At 45.2% G+C, this 18665-nt stretch overlaps 1 long non-coding RNA gene across 3 annotated transcripts; it reads right to left on the bottom strand.

Moving 5' to 3' along the window:
- Positions 1–14743: 14743 nt before the first annotated feature.
- On the bottom strand, positions 14744–17346 carry LOC125535257 (uncharacterized). Of its 3 annotated transcripts, none has more exons than XR_007294607.2 (6): positions 17131–17346; positions 16942–17024; positions 16291–16348; positions 15658–15734; positions 15317–15415; positions 14744–15190 (listed from the first exon to the last, which is right to left on the bottom strand). It is a non-coding gene; the product is annotated as an uncharacterized LOC125535257 (long non-coding RNA). The 3 variants fall into 3 exon arrangements; XR_015613965.1 differs by having other exon boundaries at positions 15540–15734; XR_015613964.1 differs by having other exon boundaries at positions 15317–15734.
- Positions 17347–18665: the final 1319 nt, after the last annotated feature.

Here is an 18665-nt window from a genome sequence, read left to right on the forward strand (position 1 = left end):
GTCCCATGCCAGGAATGGGAACGAATTACAATCGTACAGGTGGCATGGCTCGTCCTCAAACATTTTGAATCTCGGTGTTTAAGTCCCCATAAATCCTAAACTCGCCAAAAAGTCATCAAAGGTGGCATGGTGTCACGTCATGGCACATATATGTTGTGGTAAAAACATTGTCCAATTTGGGCCAAGCTTTATTACAAACCTCTTACAAAACTGGAGCTTCTCTCAAAGAAGCCTCATGGTTCTGATAGGGAAACGTGTTCCCCTTGTGGGCGAAACATAATCACTGCCTCTTTTCGCCTTGTATTTTCTTCCATGGGCAGCATGGAACGACATGATATCCGTGCTGAAATTTAAACTTATTCAGGGTTCATTTGGCCTTTCTATACACTAATTGAGTTTCCTAGGCATTTAATGTCCATAATTCAAATCTGAACTACAAATACATGCTCCAGTTCACCAAAATGGCTAGAAAAATTATACATGTGTCCTTGGGTGCATGTTTAGGTCTCATGCCAGGAATGGGAACGAATCACAACCGTACCGGTGTCCTGGCTCGTCCTCAAACATTTTGAATCTCGGTTTTTAAGTCCCCATAAATCCTAAACTCGCCAAGAAGTCATCAAAGGTGGCATGGTGTCACGTCATGGCACATATATGTTCTGGTAAAAACATTGCCAATTTGGGCCAAGCTTTATTACAAACCTCTTACAAACCGGAGCCTGTCGCAAGAACCCTCGTGGTTTCGATAGGGAAATGTGTCCCCTTGTGGGCCAAACGATAATCACTCTCTCTTCTAGCCTTGTATTTTCTATTTCATGCGACACGGAACAACTGGAGATTCGCGCTGAACTTTGAAATTATTTAGGGTTTGTTTGACCTTTTTTATTCATTAATTGAGTTTTCTAGGCATTTAATGTCCATAATTCAAATCTGAACTACAAATACATGCTCCAGTGCACCAAAATGGCTAGAAAAAATGTACATGTTTCCTTGGGGTGCATGTTTAGGTCCCATGGAACGAATGAGAACGAATTTAACCATCTCGCCATCCTAGCTTGGCCACAAACATTGCGAACCTCGGTTTTTAAATCTCTGTAAATCCAAAACTCACCAGGAAATCATGAAACTTGGCATGGTGTCACTACATGGTACATATAATTGTCCAATTTGGGCGAAGCTATATTACAAGCCTTTTACAAACCGGAGCCTGTCGCAACCCTCGTGGTTCCAGTAGGGAAACATGCCCCTCTTGTGGGCGAAATGATAATCGCTGCCTCTTCTCGCCTTGAACTTTGTTTCCTACAGGCAACATAGAATAACGGGAGTGTCGGGCTGAAATTTGAAACTGTTCAGGGTTCGTTTGGCCATTATATATATATATATATATATATATATTACTAATTACTAAGTTTTCTATGCATTTAATGTAGTCCATAATTCAAATTTGAACTACAACCACATGCTTCAGTGAAGCAAAATGGGTGGGAAATCATACATGTGTCATTGGGTGCGTGTTTAGGTCTCGTTTAAGGAATGATAATGAATTACAAACTTGTCGTCGTCCTGAAACATTGAGAATCTCAGTTTTTAAATCCGAGTAAATCAAAAAGTCACCTAAAAACATGAAACTTGTCATGGTTTCATGACATGGCACATATATGTTGTGGTAAAAAAATCATCCAGTTTGAGAAGAGGCGCACACATTAGTAGCCAACGAAGTCCTTTTTGAAACAAAAAACTGACACAATAATATCGCAAATGGTTGTATTATATTAACCGTGTCGAAATTTAACCATACTCAGTGGCGTGCGTGCAGCTGTTTGATTAGACGGGACGAGCACGAGAAGTCCGCCATGCAGGCTCGACGGGACGCGTGCGAGCAGTCTGTTGCGTAGGCTCGACGGGACGCAGGCATCCTATCCACCTCGCAGGCTTGACGGGACACGTGTGAACAGCAAGGCTGCCCATGCTCACCGGGAAGCGAGCTCTTTGACCTCCATGCACCAGCCGCCGCCCGCCTCGCTCACAACTTCTCCATTAATGGATTAATTAAAGCACCTAGACGGAGGGTGTTTGCTTGTGATCCCATGGAAGCATTTTCTTTGTTCGTGTTTTCAACTCGTATTCCGCCCTAATTTAAATTGCCACATAGGGCAACGGATAATACGACCACAAATAAAATGGCAACGGATAATACGACGACAAATTTACAATGGCACAGATAATAATTGTCTCACATATTCCAGATAATTTAAAATGCCACACGTGGCAAAGCCCGAAAGACACAGGGGCAAGAGAAGAAGGAAATTGCAGACAACGATCTGGGTTGCTACTGTCTCTACTAGTCGATGGATCGCCGGGCGGCGAAATCCTCCAGCTCCTTCTTCAATTCCTCACGACTTTGCTTCAAAGCAGCCACGGATTCCTCCACCTCCTCCTCACGCTCGATCCGAAGCTTCCTTAAGCCACCCATCAGTTCCTCGATGACCGCTTTCAGCGTCATCTCTGAGGCACTGCTCTGCTCATGCAACATCTTCTAGCTGGCGGCCTCCTCCTCCTTCTCGGGGACCAACTTGAGGAGCTTCGCATTGTCACCCATGAGTTGCTCGACGAGGCTGGTCGCCTTGTCAACCGAGGCATCACTGATCTTGAGCAGCTTCATCAAGCCGTCGACCAGCTCCTGCTGCGTAGTGATGCCAGCGAGAATGTCGTCATCGCCGGTGAAGGACTTCAGGAATGCCGGCTTGTCGTGATGGCCGACGCCGCGAATGCGCTTGTGAGAGCCCTTGCGTGACCATGAGATCTCGTTCGAGGGCTCCGCGGCGCGCCCAGACATCTATGCTACGGCTGCGGCTTTGCAGCGGGACCTCTCTAGTGCTTCCACGGCCTTGGTCTTTGCTGCCTGGTTATATGTCCGCCCTAAACTCCTCCTACCGATCATGGCAGAACGACTTGACAGAAAAAACCAGTTTTGTGGGTGATGAGGAGAGGAACTGTGAAGTAATTTTCGAGTGGGTAGTTTTTATAGCTCGGTGCTAAGTGTGAACACATATTAGTTTGATAGGTGTGAACAGATTTGCAATTACTTATTACGTTGTAATCAGCAATGTGACAAGAAACCACGTGGTTGCTCGCCGTTCAGGCGGCCGCGGCGCGCTCCGCTCTGGCGTCCCTGCGCGCGCTCTGCTCGCCGTTGAGGCAAAGTTACAATGGCAACGGTTAATAATTATTAATAATTGTCTTACATATTCAGGATAATTTAAAATGCCAAATGCGGCAAGGCCCAGAACACTCATGACCTACATATGCATACAATTATAATAAAATATAAGCTAAAAGGCTGAGCTGGCAGCCTTCGGACGATGGTCTTCTCGGACTCCATGGTCAGCATAGCACCCTTGCAGTCGTTCACTCTTAGTGTCTTGACCGGCCTCCGCCTACGGAGCTGCTGGCGCTGTGAGGCTCTTGGGGCTGCTGGGCCTCTTCTAGAAGAGCTTGACAGCGTGCAATCGCGTGCATGAAAACTCCGCGGAACGCTCCATTTCCATGTCTCTGGCCTGGTAGCAAATTCCGTTGATCACCTACATCCTCAAGATATCATGTTCGTGATGTTCTACTTCGTCGAGGACGTCAACTCTGCCAAGGATGCGCTCGAGCCTGGCCACCACATCATCGGGATCGAGGTTGACACGGCCGCCGCGGGCAATGATGAAGCTGCAGGCTGCCTTTGTCTTGACTGAATCGCAGAGGTCCTCTGCCCATTCCTTGCGGGGCATCAGGCTCTCGATGAGCACTGGTGACGGCGGTTCTTCAGGTGGGTCATCGATCATGCCACCGAGCAGCTCTGGATGTTTTGCACGGTGGATGGCAAACTGCTCATCACACCTCCTCTGCAATATGTCAATTGTGCTCCCAAGGACTGTGACGCCGATATCGCTGCCGATGGGCCATGGTGCCTGCACCGGTCGATGAAGCTCTTGCTCCCCGACCTGCTCCGGCTCGTTCTCCTCGCCGAAGGTGTAACACAGGTAGGCGTCGACGTCGAAGCTTTTGTCGTTGCCTGGCATGCTTCAAATAACTAATGGTAGATGGGTGAGAACTAGATCTTCGCAGAGTGTCGCGGCAGTGCGTTGCCGCCTGGTTATATGCAGCAAGCCGTTAGCTGGTGGCGGGAAACCGGTGAGGGAATAGGCGTGGATTTCATAATTCACCCATGTGGAGCGTGGGAAGCATTCGCTGGAGCGCGGGAAGACTAAGTGGAGCACACACACAACCCGAATACCGTATCTGGTGCCACGTGTTATTTATCACACAAGTGTTAGCATAAGGAAATGCATGTATAACTTACTAATCATCGCACGCGAGTACTCGCAGACGCATCGTGTGTGATACTCCTAGCCACCGCAAGCAACTAGTTTACATTTTTCAAAGTTTTTTGTACACACAGAATTGCACACGAACTAAATGTATTAACCGTCTGTGTTGTAAATTCTCATCACAAACAGTTCATCTGAGTCGGCTATTTGCCATGTATCACACACATCTTGTTAATTTGAACCATTTCTATTGCGTTCGCTAATCGAAAACGGTTCGTCCGAGTGAACCGTATGCCCTATATCACACACACCTTGATCTGGCTAACCGTTTATGTTACACTCCCTAATAGCAAACGGTTCATCGGAGCAAACTGTATGTCGTATATCGCACACACATTGATATGGCTACCCGTTTCTGTTGTTATGCCTCATCGCAAACAGTACGAACTGGTTAACCGTGTGCCCAGCATTGCACACGCAACTAAAATCTGAACCGTGTTTTATGCATCCTCCATCGCAAATGTTTTGCAACTTTTTTGATGGTTTTTTTACATCCCCGTTTTTTATTAATGCATCACACATAGTTTCGTCAAAGGGTCTCTGATCATAGTGTCACGTTAGCAGCATCCTGCAGTAGTGGAAATGCATACGCCATGTAATTGATTTACTTTATCGCTATGAGTTAGAAATAGTTGGAGAAGCAATAGTTGGTGAGATGACCACGACGCTACGATGGAGATCAAGGTGTCAAGCCGGTGACGATGGAGATCATGACGATGAATTGGAGATGAAGATCAAAAGCACAAGATGATGATGGCCATATCATGTCACATATTTTGATTACATGTGATGTTTATCTTTTATGCATCTTATTTTGCTTAGTATAACGGTAGCATTATAAGATGATCCCTTCACTAAATTTCAAGGTAAAAGTGTTCTCCCTAAGTATGCACCATTGCTACAGTTTGTCGTGTTGAGACACCACGTGATGATCGGGTGTGATAGACTCTACGTTCACATACAACGGGTGCAAGGCAGTTTTGCACATGCAGAATACTTGGGTTAAACATGACGAGCCTGGCATGTACAGACTTGGCCTCGGAACACTGGAGACCGAAAGGTCGAACGTGAATCATATAGTAGATAGGATCAACATAGAGATGTTCACCATTGATGACTACCCCATCTCATGTGATGATCGGACATGGGTTAGTTGATTTGGATCACGTATCACTTAGATGACTTGAGGGATGTCTATTTAAGTGGGAGTTCTTTAGTAATTTGATTAATTGGAATTAATTTATCATGAACTTAGTCTTGATAGTTTTGCATATATATATGTTGTAGATCAATAGCTCGTGATATAGCCCCTCTATATTTTTTATATGTTCCTAGAGAAAACTAAGTTGAAAGATTATAGTAGCAATGATGCGGACTGGGTCCGTGATCTGAGGATTATCCTCATTGTTACACAGGAGAATTATGTCCTTGATGCACCGCTAGGTGACAAGCCTGTTGCAGGAGCAGATGCAGACGTTATGAACGTTTTGCAAGCTCGATATGATGACTACTTGATAGTTTAGTGCACCATGCTTTACGGCTTAGAGCCAGGACTTCAAAAACATTTTGAACGCCATAGAGTATATGAGATGTTCCAAGAGCTGAAAATTGGTATTTCAGATTCATGCCCGTGTCGAGAGGTATGAGACCTCTGACAAGTACGTTGCCTACAAGATGGAGGAGTATAGCTTAGCCAGTGAGCATGAACTCGGAATGTCTGGGTACCACAATCGCTTGAATCAAGTAATCTTCCAGATAAGATAGTGATTGACAGAATTCTCTAGTCACTATCACCAAGCTACTAGAACTTCGTGATGAACTATGATATGCAAGGGATGACAAAAACGATTCCCAAGCTCTTCGCGATGCTGGAATCGGTGAAGGTAGAAATCAAGAAAGAGCGTCAAGTGTTGATGGTTAACAAAACAACTAGTTTCAAGAAAAAGGGCAAGGGAAAAAGGGAAGTTCAAGAAGAATGCCAAACAAGTTGCCACTCCCGGGAAGAAGCCGAAAGCTTGACCCAAGCCTGAAACTGAGTGCTTCTATTGCAAAGGGAATGGTCACTTGAAGCGGAACTGCCCCAAATACTTGGCAGATAAGAAGGATGGCTAAGTGAACAAAGGTATATTTGATATACATGTTATTGATGTGTACCTTACTAGTATTCGTAGTATCCCCTGGGTATTTGATATTGGTTCAGTTGCTAAGATTAGTAACTTGAAACATGAGTGGCAGAATAAACAAAGACTAGTTAAGGGTGAGGTGATGATGTGTGTTGGAAATAATTCCAAGGTTGATACGATCACCATCGCACACTCCCTCTACCTTCGGGATTAATGTTGAATCTAAATAAATGTTTTTGGTGTTTGTGTTGAGCATGAATATGATTGGATCATGTTTATTGCAATATGTTTATTCATTTAAGTTAGAGAATAATTTTTGTTCTGTTTACATGAATAAAACCTTCTGTGGTCATACACCCAATGTGAATGGTTTATTGAATCTCAATCATAGTGATACACATATTCATAATATTGATGCCAAAATATACAAAGTTGATGATGATAGTGCAACATACTTGTGGCACTGCCGTTTAGGTCATATTGATGTAAAGCGCATGAAGAAACTCCATGCGGATGGATATTTCGAAACACTTGATTATGAATCATTTGATACTTGCGAACCATGCCTTATGGGCAAGATGACTAAAACTATGTTCTTCAAAACAATGGAGCGATCCCATGACTTATTGGAAATAATACATATCGATGTAGGTGGTCCAATGAGTGTTGAGGCACGCAGCCGGTATCATTATTTTCTGACCTTCATAGATGATTTGAGCAGATATGGGTATATCTACTTGATGAACACAAGTCTAAAACATTTTGACTAGTTCAAAGAATTTCATAGTGAAGTGGAGAATCATCGTAACAAGAAAATAAAGTTTCTACAATCTGATCGCGAAGGCGAATATTTGAGTTACGAGTTTGGCCTTCATTTAAAACAATGTGGAATTGTTTCACAACTCACGCCACCTGGAACACCACAGCGTAATGGTGTGTCCGAACATCGTAAACCGTACTTTATTGGATATGGTGCATTCTATGATGTCTCTTACCGATTTACCACTATCATTTTGGAATTATGCATTAGAGACAGCCGCATTCACGTTAAATATGGCACCGTCTAAACCCGTTGAGATGACACCTTATGAACTGTGGTTTGGCAAGAAACCTAAGCTATTGTTTCTTAAAAGTTTGGGGATGCAACGCTTATGTCAAAAAGCTTCAGCCTGATAAGCTCGAACCCAAAGCGGAGAAGTGCGTCTTCATAGGATACCAGAAAGCTATTGGGTATACCTTCTACCACAGATCCAAAAGGGTAAAACTCTTTTGCATAGAATGGGTCCTTTCTAGAGAAGGAGTTTCTCTCGAAAGAAGTGAGTTGGAGGAAAGTAGAACTTGATGAGGTAATTATACCTTCTCTCAAATTGGAAAGTAGCACATCAGAGAAATTGGTTCACGTGATGCCTACACCAACTAGAGAGGAAGTTAATGATGATGATTATGAAACTTCAGATCAAGTTACTACTGGACCTGTAGGTCGAACAGAGCACGTTCCACACCAAAGTGGTACGGTAACCCAGTCTTGGAAATCATGTTACTAGACCATGACGAACCTACGAACTATGAAGAAGCTATGATGAGCCCAGATTCTGATAGATGGCTTGAGGCCATAAAATCTGAGATAGGATCCATGTATGAGAACAAAGTGTGGACTTTGGTGGACTTGCCCGATGATCGACAAGCCATTGAGAATAAATGGATCTTGAAGAAGAAGACAGGCGTTAATGTAATGTTGCCATTTACAAAGCTCGACTTGTCGTGAAAGGTTTTCGACAAGTTCAAGGGTTGACTACGATGAGATCTTCTCACCTATAGCGATGTTTAAAGTCATTCCAAATCATCTTAGCAATTGCCGCATTTTATAATTATGAAATTTGGCAAATGGGCATCAAAACTACATTTCTTAATGGATTTCTTAAAGAAGAGTTTTATATGATGCAACGAGAAGGTTTTTTCGATCCTAAAGGTTCTAACAAAGTGTGCAAGCGCCAGCGATCCATCTATGGACTGGTGCAAGCATCTCGAAGTTGAAATATATGCTTTGATGAGGTGATCAAAGCATATGGTTTTATACAGAGTTACGATGAAGCCTGTATTTACAAGGAAGTGAGTGGGAGCTCTGTAGCATTTCTGATGTAATATGTGGATGACATATTGTTGATTGGAAATGATATAGAATTTCTGGATAGCATAAAAGGATACTTGAATAAGAATTTTTCAATGAAAGACCTCGGTGAAGCTGCTTACATATTATGCGTCAAGATCTATAGAGATAGATGAAGATGGTTGATAAGATTTTCAATGAGTACATACCTTCACAAGATTTTGAAGGAATTCAAAATGGGTCAGTCAAAGAAAAGGTTCTTGCCTATGTAACAAGGTGTGAAGTTGAGTAAGACTCAAAACCCAACCATGGCAGAATATAGAGAGAGAATGAAATTCATTCCCTATGCCTCAGTAATAGGTTCTATAAAGTACGCCATGCTGTGTACCAGACCTGTTGTGTGCCTTGTAATGATTTTGGCAAGAGGGTACAATAGTGATCCAGCAGTGGATCACTCAACAGTGCTCAAAATTATCGTTAGGTACCTAAGAGGACTAAGGAAATGTTTCTCAGTTATGAAGGTCATAAAGAGTTCGTCGTAAAGAGTTACGTCGATACAAGCTTTGACACCGATTCGGATGACTTTGAGTTTCATTCTGGATACATATTGAAAGTGGGAGCAATTAGCTAGAGTAGCTCCATTCAGAGCATTGTAGACATGGAAATTTGCAAAATACATATGGATCTGAATGTGACAGACCCGTTGACTGAACCTCTCTCACAAGCAAAACATGATCATACCTTAGTACTCTTTGGGTGTTAATCACATGATGATGTTAACTAGATAATTGACTCTAGTAAACTCTTTGGGTGTTGGTCACATTGTGATGTGAACTATGGGTGTTAATCACATGGTGATGTGAACTAGATTATTGACTCTAGTGCAAGTGGGAGACTGAAGGAAATATGCCCTAGAGGCAATAATAAAGTTGTTATTTTATATTTCCTTATTCATGATAAAAGTTTATTAATCATGCTAGAATGTATTGATCGAAAACCTAAATACATGTGTGAATACATAAACAAATACCGTGTCCCTAGTAAGCCTCTACCAGACTAGATGATTGATCAAAGATGGTTAAGGTTTCCTAACCATAGACATGTGTTGTCATTTGATAACGGGATCACATCATTAGGAGAATGATGTGATGGACAAGACCCATCCGTTAGCTTAGCATATTGATTGTTCAGTTTATTGCTATTGCTTTCTTCATGTCAAATACATATTCCTTTGACTATGAGATTATGGAACTCCCGGATACCGGAGGAATGCCTTATGTGCTATCAAACATCACAACGTAACTAGGTGATCATAAAGATGCTCTACAGGTATCGCCGAAGGTGTTTGTTGAGTTGGCATAGAATGAGATTAGGATTTGTCACTCCGAGTATCGGAGAGGTGTCTCTAGGCCCTCTCGGTAATACACATCATAAGCTTGCAAGAAAACGACTAAGGAGTTAGTCACGAGGTGATGTATTACGGAACAAGTAAAGAGACTTGCCAGTAACGATATTGAACTAGGTATGAAGATACCAATGATCGAATCTCAGGCAAGTAACATACCGATAGACAAAGGGAATTATGTATGTTGTCATAACGGTTCGACCGATAAAGATCTTCGTAGAATATGTAGGAGCCAATATGGGCATCCAGGTTCCGCTATTGGTTATTGACCGGAGAGGTGTCTCAGTCATGTCTACATAGTTGTCAAACCCGTAGGGTCCGCACGCTTAACGTTCGATGACGATATAGTATTATATGAGTTATGTGATTTGGCGACCGAATGTTGTTCGGAGTCCTGGATGATATACGGACATGAAGAGGAGTCTCGAAATGGTCGAGAGGTAAAGATTGATATAGGACGATGGTATTGGGACACCGGGAGTGTTTCGGGGGTTACCGAGTACTTATCGGGTCACCGGAAGGGGTTTCGGGCACCCCTGACAAAAGATATGGGCCTTATGGGCCAAGAGGGGAAACGCACCAGCCACAAGGGGCTGGTCTGCCCCCCATATGGGCCGGTGCTACCTCTTTTAGCACTATGTTGGTTTTCCCCAAAGAGGAAGGGATGATGCAGCATAGTAGCGTAAGTATTTCCCTCAATTTTTGAGAACCAAGGTATCAATCCAGTAGGAGGCTACGCGCGAGTCCCTCGCACCTGCACAAAACAAATAAATCCTCGCAACCAATGCAAATAGGGGTTGCCAATCCCTATAGGGCCACTTACGAGAGTGAGATCTGATAGATATGATAAGATAATATTTTTGGTATTTTTATGATAAAGATGCAAAGTAAAATAAAGGCAAAGTAAATAGCAAAGTAAATAACTAAGTAGTAGGAGATTAATATGATAAAGATAGACCCGGGGGCCATAGGTTTCACTAGTGGCTTCTCTCGAGAGCATAAGTATTCTACGGTGGGTGAACAAATTACTATTGAGCAATTGACAGAATTGAGCATAGTTATGAGAATATCTAGGTATGATCATGTATATAGGCATCACGTCCGAGACAAGTAGACCGACTCCTGCCTGCATCTACTACTATTACTCCACTCATCGACTGCTATCCAGCATGCATCTAGAGTATTAAGTTAACAGAGTAACGCCTTAAGCAAGATGACATGATGTAGAGGGATAGACTCATGCAATATGATGAAAACACCATCTTGTTATCCTCGATGGCAACAATACAATACGTGCCTTTCTGCCCCTACTGTCACTGGGAAAGGACACCGCAAGATTGAACCCAAACCTAAGCACTTCTCCCATTGCAAGAAAGATCAATCTAGTAGGCCAAACCAAACTGATAATTCGAAGAGACTTGCAAAGATAACCAATCATACATAAAAGAATTCAGAGAAGATTCAAATATTATTCATAGATAGACTTGATCATAAACCCACAATTCATCGGTCTCAACAAACACACCGCAAAAGGAAGATTGAATGGTTCTCCACAAGAGAGGGGGAGAACATTGTATTGAGATCCAAAAAGAGAGAATAAGCCATCTAGCTACTAACTATGGATCCGTAGGTCTGAGGTAAACTACTCACACTTCATCGGAGAGGCTATGGTGTTGATGTAGAAGCCCTCTGTGATCGATGCCCCCTCCGGCGGAGCTCCGGAACAGGCCCCAAGATGGGATCTCGTGGATACAGAAAGTTACGATGGTGGAATTAGGGTTTTGGCTCTGTATCTGATCGTTTGGGGGTACGTGGGTATATATAGGAGGAAGAAGTACGACGGTGGCGCAACAGGGGGCCCACGAGGGTGGAGGGCGCTCCTGGGGGGCAGGCGCGCCCCCCTACCTCGTGGCCTCCTATTATGTGGCTTGACGTAGGGTCCAAGTCTTCTGAGTTGTATTCGATGAGAAAATCACGTTCCCGAAGGTTTCATTCCATTTGGACTCCGTTTGATATTCCTTTTCTTCGAAACCCTAAAATAGGCAAAAAAAACAGCAATTCTGGGCTGGGCCTCCGGTTAATAGGTTAGTCCCAAAAATAATATAAAAGTGGATAATAAAGCCCAATAGTGTCCAAAATAGTAGATAATATAGCATGGAGCAATCAAAAATTATAGATACGTTGGAGATGTATCAGCCGGCCTAAGAGGAGGAGGAAAGACGGGAAGGGAAAGGAAAGAGAGGAATAGGATTCCCCCTTCCTTCCCTCTCCCCCTCTCTTTCCTTCCCCCTCCGACATATATGGCAGGGGGAGCGCGGCTAGGGAGGAGCCCAAGTAGGATTCAGACCTACTTGGGGCGCCTCCTGGCCTCTCCCCTCCCCCTCCCACCTATATATATATATGTGGGGGGGGGAGGGGGCGCCTAGCACACCCCAGACAATTGTTTAGCCGTGTGCGGTGCACCCCTCCACCGTTTACTCCACCCGTCATATTTTCATAGTGCTTAGGCGAAGCCCTGCGAGGATCACTTCACCATCACCATCACCAAACCGTCATGCTGACGGAACTCATCTACTACCTCGATGTCTTGCTGGATCAAGAAGGCGAGGGACGTCACCGAGCTGATCGTGTGCATAACATGGAGGTGTCGTGCGTTCGGTACTTGATTGGTTGAAGTGCGATGAAGTTCGACTACATCAACCGCGTTGTGAAACGCTTCCGCTTATGGTCTACAAGGGTACGTAGACACACTCTCCCCTCATTGCTATCCATCTCTATGGATAGATCATTGCGTGTGCGTAGAAAATATTTTGTTTTCCATGCAACGATTCCCAACACCACAAGGCAGGGGTTGCGCCCTAGGGGGGCCTCCACCATTGTGGACAGCCGCTGGGTCCCCCTCTATTGATTCTTTTGCCAATATTTTTTATTAATTCCAAAAATATTCTCCTTTAAGTTTCAGGTCATTCCGAAAACTTTTATTTCTGCACAAAAATAACACCATGGCAATTCTGCTGAAAACAGCGTCAGTCCGGGTTAGTTCCATTCAAATCATGCAAATTAGAGTCCAAAACAAGGGCAAAAGTGTTTGAAAAAGTAGATACGATGGGGACGTATCACCCCCGCTGAATCAAACATCCGACAACGGTCTCGGAGACTACACCCAGTGGGTGCACTCAGTGTGCCCCCACTGGATCGACTTTCCACTCGGTACGGCCTGACCGATCCGAGTGGAAGATTACAAAAAAACATTCTCAGACCCCCGCCGAATCAAACATTCGACGGCAGTCTTAGGGACTACACCCACTGGGTGCACTCAGCGTGCCCCCACCGGATCAATCCCCACTCAGCGTGGCCTAACCGGCGCGAGTGGTGAACTACAAGCAAAAAATCTGAAGACCCCCGCCGAATCAAACATTCGACGGTGGTGTCGGGGACTACAGCTACACCCAGTGGATGCACTCAGCGTGCCCTCACTGGATCAACCCCCACTCGGTGTGGCCTGACTGGCGCGAGTGGTGATCTACAAGAAAAAAATACTAAGGCCCCTGTCGAATCAAACATTAGACGGTGGTCTCGGGGACTACACCCAGTGGATGCACTCAGCGTGCCCTCATTGGATCGATTTTCCACTCGGTACGGCCTGACCGGTCCAAGTGGAGAACATTAGAATGTAAGGCTACGACTAAACAAGTACTAAATCAAGAACACCCAGTGGGTGTGCAGAATCAAGACAAACGGGACAAAATCCAATCAGAAATCCACTTACAATCGCACTTACTCGAACATTCACGTGAAGGGTCATGCTGGCGTCATAAGCTAACTTGCTGCCTTCATACACCGCCTACAAACGCTGCATCATCAGATCAGCCTGGATCATGGCTTCCTTGCTGGCCCCGGCCTGGTCTTCTGGAACATGATGTAGAGTGAAAACAGTCGACACAGGAACACTCGACGCAGGAGTTGACGATGCAGCTGGAGGGATCGGCACTTGTGGTTGCCAGCACGTCCCGAAATTGGAAGAGTTGATACCAAAGGCGGAGCAGTCGACAGTGGAGCAGTGGAGATAGCGCCAGCTTGAGATGAACCACCAGGCTTCTGAAGCACGCTGTAGGCGGTGTTCTGCTCGACGACGCCCTCCGAGTGAAACTACGACGAGTGCTCGAGGTCGTACCTCCACCACTCGCACCTTTCGGAAGCTCGTCCTCATCATCGTCAGGAAGTTGTATGATATCTAATGGTTCTGCGGCCACTCGACATCGACAACTCATTCAATCGATGAGTCAACCAATGGAACAAGATAGAGGGCAAACGTATCTCACCTCGCTGAGAAGTGGCCACGTCTACGGTGTCCTCTGCATGCTCCTCATCAACTTGCATGGGCGACGTAACCTAAGTAGCAGCTCTGACACACAAAGTTCACTCGGTCAGCAAAGGCATAAAGGTTTGCAGTAGTAAGATAGAAAGTGAAAAAGAAGAAGCACTCACGTTGAAGCGATAGGCACAGTAACCACTACTATAAAAAAGGCTACTAGCACCGCGGGTAAACTGGCTACTAGCGGCGCGGGTACCCGCGCTACTAGTATCGCGCTACAGCTAAGTCGATAGTAGTAGCGCGGATGCAACCCACGCTACTACTAAGTCTGTTAGTAGTAGCACGGAAGGCACCGCGCTACTACTATATCAACCAACGCTACTACTATCCTAAGTAGTAGTAGTAGCGTGCACTTTTCCTCCCGCGCTACTACTAGCTAATTAGGAATTAAAAATAAAATTTAGATGCATTATTCCTGGATAGAAATAGACATGCCCAGTGCAAAATAAACTCATGTCAAGGAACAACATCTCAACTGAAAGAAATCACGACATCCCATTTAACATCAGAAGAACACAACCATCATCTAAAAGGTGGGTACCTTCCCTATCATTCCACCACCAACCTAAAAAAATCACTTCTCTAGATGTATCTACCAAGGCTTGGAGTTCAGGCGCCGGTGGACCTCCCCCCTGACGGTGGCGTCGAGGACCTCCACCTCGGCGACCTCCGATGGCGCAATCACCTGGATGATCATCTGTGTGCAGTAGTTACCGGGCTTCATGGTGAAGTCCACCTCCAAGTGGTTGAAGAGGTAAGTGAAAACCACACCCATCGGGCCCTGGTAATCCTCCTCGATCACCCCTGCACCCACATCAGGAAAGTGAAAACTTGTTGGTTCACGTCCTGTTTCCAAATCTAGTATTGTATTTGTTTTCTTTATTGTGCATGCACATGAATCAATAGTAACAGCTGAAGGCTGGTCCTTACTTGTTGCTCGACACGTGAAGAAGGTCGGGTCCCCTCCTTATTGCACGAACGAATCCAAGGAAGACACTATCGGTGGCTCCGAACCCGGCTTCCGCTTATCTGTAGACAAGGAATAGTTTCAGCTAACAAAGGAAAATGAGAACAAAGAGCAATCAGTAATTGTGAGACAAGAAATAACTTCTGTTGTAACCCGTGCATTGTGTTCTATCCCAAGCTAAACTACCTAGTATCTATAGTGGTCATGGTCAACTCGCTTTCATTTTCATAAAATCATGTATCTGTCGTGTTCCTCCCCAGGTTTACGTCGGGCTCATTTGGCTCTGGCAACGTGGCATTCTCACCGGCCAGCATCATGACAACCGAAGACATCACCGGCCTGTTCCTAGGTTGCACGTGGGCAATTAGTAGATAAATGCATCTGAAAAATAGATGTAAATGAGGCAACGACCAAAGTTAACTTCTTGAAATCAGATAAAAAAGGTGGAAGATATGAAGTGCAGCAACAGCTTTTGTGATATGAGAAATGCTAGCTAGTATAAAAATCATTATGTAAAACACAAAAAAGTTAACTTGTGTGGCCACAAGTTTGCAGCTATTCAAGCAATTCAGACCATTAGTAATTAACCTGGCCGAGGATACTCCTAGCATATATAACATAGTAGGCTCAAGCAATTGTTAGCTTCATTCTGTAAATCCTAGAGATGTATGCAAGGTATATTCATCCATCCAACTACATGCCTGAATTGCTCTACCAAAAATTTCATCAGTCCACTGACAGGAATCACACCCAAACAGTCTCTACAGCTTCTGGCTACATCCTAACTAACTTCTGCGCATATTTTAGTTGTGTTCTTATGTTGACTATCAATGTACTAAAGTCGTAATCTTATCTTCACCGGGTTAAATGTGGCTCGGCTAACTCCCTAATGCAAGTAAATTCTTGAGCCCAAGGAGGAAGAGTATTGGGGACTGACCTGAATGGCAACCTACCACTTCAGCAAACCAGCAGTGTCGTCTCTCCCCGTCAACCATCTATAACACCAAACCGATAAAACAAGCCTAATGAAATGTACTCTGCTTATATGTGCCTATTTTATTCGACGAAACATATTTTCAAGAAAAATGATGTCAAACTGTACACTGGAAGACCATATCAAAGTCCAAAACGACATTTATAGTGAAATGATGTGACATTCAAACATTCAGATCCATTGTTATCTACAAACGTATGGACCAATAAATATACTACTTTGTGCTACACGAATTGCAACCTGCGGAAAATGCAAAGGTCGACAATCATCTTTAGAAGAAGAATAAACAAAATCCCTCGATATTGTTAACCCTTTTATCACCGAGACGCTACAACTGGTCATGCCAAATTAGATTGATCAACTACAGTTTTGGATGGTAGACTCGCGTGCACTCTCCCAAAGCATAATGGTCAAGCATCTACCTAAAACAAATATTCAGGTCTATTCATGAGGTTCATCGTGCTTCCAGGGTTTCGAGCTCCACCATTGACACTGGACAACAAACATAAGGTTTCTGGCTGATCTGCTTGTTCGCAGAGTGATTAGGACAGTAGCGAAATTAACTAGGATTCAGAGTTAGGTCGGTAATTTTACCACGCCAGGGAACTTGTGGATCCTCTCCTCGTACTCTAGCGCCGGCTGCTAGCTCTCCCCCTCGGCGCCCACCTGCGCCTCGTCTTTAATCGCCGGAAAGGGGGAAGCAGGAAAGGGGTTCGTCAGCTAGGAGCACAAGGTGGGCAGCGGAATGGATGGGAACACGAACGGGGGCTGGGTTTAATTTACCTCGTGTGCCGCCGCCGTCGTCGTCGTCGCTGTCGTCGTTGGCGTGGAAGAGGGAGGCGGCGGACAAGAAGGTCGTCTCCATGGTGAACTCTGTGTTTGGGCAGCTCACTCGGTCGGTCAGCTCCTGCTTTGGTCGGATGAGGGCTGGGTTGAGCCGGGGAGATGGAGGAGGCGGCGCCGGTGTGGGAGAAGGAGAAGGGAATGAGAAGAGTGGTGGGTGTGGTGGATCATGTGGATGGTGCAGCAGTAAGTAGTAGCGTGGGTGTCTCACATGTGCTATAGCTATTCATTTAGTAGTAGCGCCAGTTACCCCACACTACTACTATGACATGTCCCGGGGGGAGGCGCGTCAGAGACCACTTAGTAGTAGCGAGGGTTATAAACCCGCGCTACTACTATCAATTTAGTAGTAGCGGGTGTTATAAACCCGCGCTACTAGTAAGTAGCAGCAGCGGGGGTATAAACCCACGCTGCTAGTAAGCGTCTGCCTATAAGCTTTTCCCTAGTAGTGAACCTTTATCCTGGGCAAGGCCTTCTGAGGTTTGGGTGGAACAGTCTTGGCTTGCTTGGCAGTTTTTTCAGTCGGGTCAGGAGTTGGCGTCCGAGTGCACTTCTGGTTCCTGACACTCGACACCGCAGTCTTGCTCTGGCCGGCTGTCGGATCTTGAGTCTGCTTGGTACAGCGCATAGTGCATGGTGGCGACTCGACCTCTTCACTATCATCAGAGTCGTCGCTGTCATCTTCACTATTGTCTGCATAATCAAAGTCGGCACTCCTGCCCTCGCTTTTCGCTCCTCCGGTGAATTGTTCCTCGTTCGGCATGGGCGAGTACATCTTCATGAATGCCTGCAATATACAGATTTCAACATCAATCGGGTTCCAATTCAGTTGCATATTGAAAACAGAGATGATTCACTCGCCAAGTTATGTCTCACCTCTCTTGGTGGATGCTCGGCATCGAAGGGCAGAATTCATTTGGCTCCGCGTGGGTTATCACAGGCTCCGGTGATGCTCCTAAGCCACTGGCCACGGTAACCTCACCGACCTCTTCTGGATGGGTCCTGGCAGTGCCGTCTGCACCCGAGTACAACCACATGGGATGGTCACGCGCTTGCAGAGTCTGGATGTGCCGACTGGGGAACACCTCCAGCAGATCTAGGCCCGTCACTCCACCTCGGATCAGCTCAACGACTGCTTCAACCAAGATCCCCACATTGCCCTTCTCCTCCTCATCCACAATCAACGAATGGGGGCGCAGAGTCTCTCTAGAGAGAAAGGGGAAGACCAGTCGATGCACCAGGAGTCGGAATGTCTTTGCAGTAGAACCAGGTCGACTGCCACCCCCTAACCGACTCGGGAAAGGTCGTGGAAGGGAAGGTGCTCCTACCCCTCATTTGAACACCTAAACCCCCACACATCTGGATCACGTGGGTTGTCGTGTCACTCGTGTTGGCTTTCTTGACCGATTGGGATTGGCAAGTAAAAATGTGTTTGAATAGCCCCCAGTGGGGATGGAATCCCAGGAAGTTTTCAC

This window comes from Triticum urartu, chromosome 1A (assembly GCF_056163025.1).
Source record: "Triticum urartu cultivar PI428250 chromosome 1A, HENAU_Tu73, whole genome shotgun sequence".
In the NCBI taxonomy this organism is placed as follows: domain Eukaryota; kingdom Viridiplantae; phylum Streptophyta; class Magnoliopsida; order Poales; family Poaceae; genus Triticum; species Triticum urartu.